A 7,442-nucleotide genomic window follows, 5' to 3' on the forward strand; every position below is an offset into this window, starting at 1 on the left:
TTCACAGGGAACCTGTACCACCCACAATTGAGAAAATGAAAATTGCACTAAATTATTTCAGCTAAACATTCAAGCTGGTACACTCCATTTTTTGCTTGGCATTTTTGTTAGAAGGTTAGTGTGTTACTTGTATTATTTGTAAGTGTATCATAGTGTGGATTTACTAAAACTAAAGATAGTAACCTGAGTTGTATGCCATAATTATCAATCCATCTTGTTTGTGGTGTCCTGAGATGTTGCTTAATGACTTTTCAGCTGGCAGAGTAACTCATATTTCAACCAAAGAAAATTCAGTGTACCAATGCTTACATTTTAGCTTTATCATTTGTCAGCAGTCCACCTTCTCTTGTGAAGATATCTTTGCTTTGAGCATGAGATTTTCTTTATTATTATTTCAATATTTGGCTGCTCTGGATAAGTATAATATATTTGCAGTTGCTTCATATTGAAGTGGATAAGGGTCTTCACTATTAGCCATGGGGTGTTGGTAGGAACATTATCTAATAGGAAGTTAGGGAAATATCCATTACAACTTGTCAACTACATTATCTGTCAATAATAAGCATGGTTATGCATCTTGACATGGATGTCCTTTTGCAGTTTTTCCTATATCAACTATTGAGAGGGCTGAAGTACATACACTCAACAAATATTCTGCATAGAGATTTAAAGCCCAGTAATTTCCTTCTAAATGAAAACTGTGACCAAAAAATATGTGATTTTGGGCTTGCACAGACTACTTTAGAAACAGACTTTATGACAGAGTATGTTGTTACTCGCTGGTATCATGCACCAGAAATACTATTGAATTGTCCTAGGTATACAGCAGCCATTGATATCTGGTCAGTGGGCTGCATTTTTGTGGAGATACTAAAGCAGGAGCCCTTGTTTCCTGGTAAAGATTATGTTCAACAATTAAGGCTCATCACTGAGGTAAATGCTTATTCATTCTTTTTTTTTATGAAGATGGGCAAGTCTATGCTTAAAACATAAATGATTTGATGTCAATGATAACAATTGAGATACAAATTGAAATGGGTTGCTTTACCTATCTTAAATCATCAGATACTGATTTCTTCTGTGTTTGGTTTCTTAATAGTTAATTGGTTCACCAGATGACTCTGATCTTGGCTTTTTACTGAGTGACAATGCTAGAAGATACATCAGGTAACTTCCACAGTTTCCTAAGCAACCTTTTTCTCAGAAATTCCCTAACATGGCTCCAGCAGCTATAGATTTACTTGAAAAAATGCTTGTATTTGATCCAAGAAAACACATTACATGTATTTTACTTGTTTCTCCTATAATTGGCTAGTTATTATTCTTTTTAGATGTGTTGTGATAGCATCAGGTTTTTTGCCCCAGAGAAGGGAAGTTCTACACTTAAGATGTGCAATATGATTTTAGTTTTTCTTATCTCATCTTCAACTGAATCATGTTATATGTTATTATTGTGTTGCCTTAGTTCAAGAGGCCTTGAGTCACCCTTACTTGTCAAGTCTGCATGACATCAATGATGAAACCAACTACCCCACTCCTTTAAACTTTGATTTTGAGCAGCCCATGTTCACTGAGGAACATATCAAAGAGCTCATTTGGAGGGATCTCTTAACTTCAACCTAGGCATGACACAATAGCTGGAGCAGACATACTTGATATTTATCTTGTAATCCCTCTTTACTAGTTATGTTATTATGTTTCTACAAGGAAATCCTTCTCTTGGTCTGTTATTTCCTTTTGAAGGTTTGCAGAGCATTGTGTAGGTGCTCAAACTTGTTTTATTAAAGTTAGATTTGATTTTATTCTTTGAAGGTCTGGTAGAAGAAAAGGAATCGATGGATATTCTTACAGATCAATTGTGGAAATTGTGTATTCCTAATCTAAGGCAGCTATTGGTCTCTACTTTATTATCGTTGGACATTAAAATGTATTTGGGAAACTTAATAATCTAAAGTAAACGCCAAAGGAATTTCCAAGTGTGACAGATTACTTGGAAATGGTGCCATCTTTGGTACTAATAACAATGCTTGGTATTTTGTACACAACCCTCTTGAAGACTTATATAATCTGGGAGTTATATCCATGACTAGAAATTTGGAATATGGGAGTTGGCTATATGGCTAAAAAATTTAATAATATTTGATTTGGGAGTTGGTCACAGGAGTTAGAGGTCAATTTATTGTGCTCTTCTTTATTGCAACATATACCTTGGTCTTGATGTCCTGTAATTAATTCCTTAACCAATGTCTGATTTATGGTGTAGAATTCTCAGTTAATTGGTGGAAATGAACAAAGAAGATTGTTTATGAAAGATATGCCAACACATTTTTAATGGTTTTGATTGTTTAGAGCAGTTTTAGTACTACTGTAATGGGCAGGCAAGGAAATTTAGGGTCCTTGGTGGTTTATGTCAACGAAGTTCATGAAACTGAGAAAGTATGAAAAAGTTGAGGTCATCATTGATAGTGTTACAGAAAAACCAGGATCTCAACATGCCAACTCTGATGAAAATATTTATAAAAGCAGGGAAATCATGGAAAAACACATAAATAATGAATTTGTGCTATTAAAATGCCACTGGAGGTGCTTGTAAAATGAAGTAAGCTTTTCTGAAAGTTATTTACTTTGTACAAACTGTCTACTTTTAACAATATGGATTGTTTTTTGGTAGAGATCACATGAGAAAAGGCTAGTTTTTCAGGAGTAACAACTAAATAAGTCGTATCACAGATCCTAATATGGCTTATTTAGTTGGTATTTGTCTTACTTCTACTTTCTTTTCATTCGATGGGGAATTATATGAGAAAATTTGCAATGTCGCCATGGGTTCCCCCCTCTCCCCTGTGGCAACTAATCTATTCATGGAGGATTTTGAATCAAAGGCCTTAGCCTCTTCTTGTCTTCTACCTATGTTGTGGAAGAGGTTTGTGGATGACACTTTTGTCATCTGGTCCCATGGAAAAGAAAAGTTGGAACTATTTTTCCTCCATCTTAACAATCAATCTAGTTCTATAAAGTTCACCATGGAATTTGAATGTAATGGTAGTCTTCCCTTCCTTGACATCCTCCTCTCAAGGAATGATAATGGCTCTTTCTCTCATCAGGTATATCATAAGAAAACTCATACAGAACAATATCTTCATGCTAATTCTCATCATTTCCCAACTCAAAAGCTTGGTGTTCTCAACACCTTAGCGACTAGAGATTTAAGAGTTTCTGATGAGAACCATCTCAAGGAAGAGAAAGCACATCTCCTTAGTGTTTTCTTTAATAATGGGTATAGTAGACACCAACATATTAAGGCTTTCCTCAGAGCTGAAAAAGGTCCTAGTGCTAAGAAAGATACCAAGGATCGATTTTCTGGTGTTCATCTTCCTTTTATCCAAGGGACCACTAACAAGATTGCAAGGATCCTAAGGAAGCATAATGTGGCTTCAACCTTTCGGCCTTTAAATACCATACAGAGCTCCCTTAGATTTGTAAAAGACCCAATGGACCCCAAGAATATGAAGGGTATTTACGTTATCCCATGCTCTTATGGGACTCCCTACATTAGTGAGACTGGTCGCTCGATTAATCAAAGGATTCGTGAGCATGCTGCTAACATCAACCATGGCAGGACCCGCTCCTCTGCTTTGGCAGAGCATGCAGATAAATCTAAGCATCGCATCTACACTGAGGAGGCCCAAGTCATTGCCAAGGTTAGTCATTTTCATCATCGTAAATTGAGGGAGGCCCTAGAAATTGAAAAACGACCCAATAATTTGAATAGAGATGATGGTTGGAATATTAGTAGAAGTTGGGTCCCTGTCTTGTCCTCCTAGTTTTTTTTTTTTTTTAATGTAGGTATTGGCATCCTTTTTATAGTATTTTTTGTTGATTTATTCTTCATTAGATTTTTTCCTTCATGGATTTTATGTATTTTATCATCTTATTCGTTCTTAACTCTTTTTAGTATTTTTGTTATTTGTTTAATGGGCTTGAGCCCCATATTTTATTGTTGACCCCGTTTTATTTATTGATTATTTTTCTTTGGATATATATATATATATATATATATATATATATATATATATATATATATATATATATATATATATATATATATATATATATATATATATATATATATATATATTATATTTATTTATTTATTTATTTTGACTTGTGTATATTTTTGGTTTATTTTATTTATTTTTCCATTAATTATTTTTAATTTATTTTATTTTATTTCCATTAGTTCTTTTATTTATCAAATGATCTTGTCTTGATTAGGGTCTTCACTTGTTTTTGTAATTTTTGATTTTTGACTCCCCTCCTTTAAAGTTTGACTTTGATTATTTATTTATTTATTTTAAAAGCTAGCTGTTTAATATAGCAGTTACTTATTAATATTTGTTTTTAATAAATTAATAAACTAATATCACAATTTAAATATTATTTTTCAAAAACTAGTCGTTTAATATAGCTGTAACATATTAATATTTTAATAAATTAATAAACTAATATCATTATTTAAATATTATTTTTCAAGAACTAGTAATATTTGGTTTTAATAAATAATTTAAATATTATTTTTCAAAAACTAGTAATTTAATATAGCCGTTACCTATTAATATGTTTAATAAATTAATGAAATAAATAACTATTTAATTTTTTTTTTTTAAAGTAGTTGTTACTTAATATATTAATAAATTAATATTATAATTTAAACATTATTGTTCAAATATAGTCATTACTTGAAATTATGTCTCTACATTGCTCTCTATTTAGGCCTTTGCCTTGGTCTGCCTCTTCATCTGGTCCTGAGCATGAACCACACTTGTTGGTTCGAAACACGTTGGACAAAAAATTTTCTCATGTGATTTCTACTGAAAGACTTTGTTTAATTCATTATGGATCATAGAAGCTTGAATACAAAAGTATGGATTGTGTTGATAAAATGTAGTGTAGATCCTATATTTGTTCACCAATCTAAGATTTTGATGCTGGTGCTAGTTATTGAAGTACTAAAAGGACGTTTCAAGTGAGAATCTCAGATTTTTAACAAGGGATTATAGAGCATTTGAGGGCGTGTAGTCACTCTCCATCTTGTGTGTACAATGTGTATTCATTGGAACAACCTAAGATGAGTATACATGTGAAATCTTCATGAGTGGAGATTGCAGATTACTTTGAAGTCAATAGAGTACAGATAATATAGATAGATCCAAGATAACCGGAGGTGTGATATGAATTAGGCTAATTGGAATTTAACAACCAGTTTTTTAACTCTTCCTTTTGCTTTAATCAATGCTTTTACTTGGAAATAAGTGGTTTTTTTGTCCTCTGATTTTATTTGATATTTTTGGCAACCATTTCTTGCATTATGATTCATAACTTTTAGTCTTTGTTTCTTTTTAATGCTAGATGATTTCCACAACTCTGAACTATATCCAGAAAATGTAGCATGGACAACTGCGAGTGTAAATGAAGTTTACTTCTCACATTTGAGAAATTGGACGTGTTATGAATTGCAGTGTCAAATTTGCGGAGACCTGATAAAGAGGTGATGAATCGATGACCTTCAACTTCAGATTGTATGAGAAGGGATGCTCATAATGAACTTTGTGTTGATGTTAGTTGCCATTGGCACTGGTAAGACAAATGATTATTTTATTTTGAGGTAGCTCCCTTATTTATATGATAATAGACTATCTATGATGTGTCCTGTTAATATGTTGTCTTGATGCAAATGGAAAAAGTTGTGTGCTTGTATTAATTTGCAGACAACGATAGAGTTGTGGTGGGGAGTACATAAAGATAGTTGAACCACCAGGGTATCAAAACAAAGGAAAGCATGCTAAAAGCACTAGCAGGTAAATAATAGCTTTTGTTGTCCAGATTCATCTAATATTAATTGAAAGAATGCCAAGTCTTTTTTTTGAACCTAAGTTGCATGAAACTTGGAATTGGGTATGGGTTGCTGAAACGAGAATGTTGTGAACGTGTGACCCCAAATAGGTTGTGAAAATAGATACATATATTACAAGAAAATAAGAATGATACACATCAATAACAATCAGGCAATAGCAAACACCGAAAGGAGGAGATACAATCATTTGTCTTTTGGTGGGGATCAGTTTAGTAGCCTTGGAAGCAGAATTGATAGAAATGACAAGAGCAATTCAGACTTTATACAAGTTCTTTAGGTCTAGCGATGTTGGCCTTGGGTATTTAGTAGTTTAGCATAGTAGAGAAGAAAAAAAATCTAGGAGAGATGGCATTGGCATTGCCTCTCACACAGATAACAATGGAGGGTCTTTTTGCAACAAAAAAAATATAAATAATGGAAATAAGTTTGTGGTGAATGAGGTAGGTGAAGATGGCATGTGAAACAAGCTCAGAGACACAGAAACTAGCAGGAAGCTAACCATGGAGGAGTTTGAGAGAGTTGTTGGGAATTATCCTATTGTCCAGGAAATCATGCAGTGGGAAAGTGTGGAATGAGCAAAGGAGAAAATGGATCTCGACTCAAATGGAAGGCTTAGTTTCAAGTTTGAAAAGAAAGGGGGTTGGCTAAAAACTATCAAGGTTATTGTCCACACAATTTGGGGGACCAAATATAAGAAGAGCAGTGATGAGAGGGGCACTTCTTTCAAAAAGGGGGGAAGGAGATCTAGTTTTGCTACAGATGATAGTCAGAATATTCTCCTGTATATTCCACAACAGATGAAAGTGCATCAATATGGCAAGTCTTGCAAGGAATTAACAGTACTTTACATGCATCAAGAAATCCAAGCTCATCATGGTTCTATTTGGACGATGAATTTCAATGTGGATGGCCATTATGTTACTAGAGTTGGTCAGGACCGTGTTATTTATGTGTGGACACTGGAAGGTGATAGAATCAGACCGCAAATTTGCTGCATCTGCCAATAAACCAGATGATAGTGCCTCCAATGCCCTATTTTACAATCAATGGTTCACCAGAATTGGTTTCCTTGAATATTGAAAACCTTGTAGATAAAATGAAAAGAGGAAAGGCCACCTCTGGTAGAAAGAGATCGATAATGGACTGTGCTTTGCTGCTGGAAAGTGTATTCTTGCTTTCAGAAAAACCAGTTTGTTCTTTTGAAGGTCATTTGGATGATGTCTTGGACCTTTCATCGCCCCATAGTCATGTTATGATGTCCCAGAAAAATAGAAAATTGTATGAAGCCATGCAAGCACTGTGTGTATTCTCATCTTCTTATGTAAATAACATTATGATATTAGATCAGCCATAGAAATGTGGCGAGTTTGTGTTTGTTAGAAGAGATTTTTAACTAATTCCAAATCAAAGATGGTCCTTTCATGGCTTATCATAATATGCCTATGGACATCTTAGTTGTTTCTGAAATTAGCTCTGATGTTGGCTATTGTTTGTGCCCTGAGGAAGCTTCCACCAGGACGTTGCTGAA

General features: G+C 33.8%; 1 pseudogene; it reads left to right on the forward strand.

The window, feature by feature from the left end:
- The first annotated feature begins 582 nt into the window (after window positions 1-582).
- Window positions 583-6,921, forward strand: LOC149202896 (mitogen-activated protein kinase 4b-like; annotated as a pseudogene).
- Window positions 6,922-7,442: the final 521 nt, after the last annotated feature.

The sequence above is a fragment of the Pinus tabuliformis genome, chromosome 2_1 (assembly GCF_031772625.1).
Source record: "Pinus tabuliformis cultivar Carrire ecotype Pingquan chromosome 2_1, CPIR1, whole genome shotgun sequence".
Lineage (NCBI taxonomy): Eukaryota > Viridiplantae > Streptophyta > Pinopsida > Pinales > Pinaceae > Pinus > Pinus tabuliformis.